The sequence below is a fragment of the Trypanosoma equiperdum genome (assembly GCF_001457755.1).
Source record: "Trypanosoma equiperdum strain OVI genome assembly, contig: ctg_558, whole genome shotgun sequence".
Lineage (NCBI taxonomy): Eukaryota > Euglenozoa > Kinetoplastea > Trypanosomatida > Trypanosomatidae > Trypanosoma > Trypanosoma equiperdum.
The window spans coordinates 10,659-10,913 of record NW_027124485.1 but is presented as its reverse complement, the minus strand read 5'-3'; positions in this window follow the sequence as shown (position 1 = coordinate 10,913).

The window sequence follows — 255 nt, the reverse complement described above, 5'->3', positions numbered from 1 at the left end:
TGAAAGAGTGTAACTTACAAAAGGAAGTGGCGGTGTCCCGAGGCTTTTGGGGACCACATGAACTGCCCTTTCACAAGTCTACTGTGAAATAAATATTCCGCTGCTGCTTCTCACCCAAGTATTCTCTAAGTGTGCATGGATGGTTATAGATTTTGTTTATAATTCCTTGACTCTCTCTCTCTCTCTTTAATCTTCTTCCATAGATTAAGGGATTGGACCGTCCCTAAGCTTATATTCTACTTTGTTTAGCCTGTC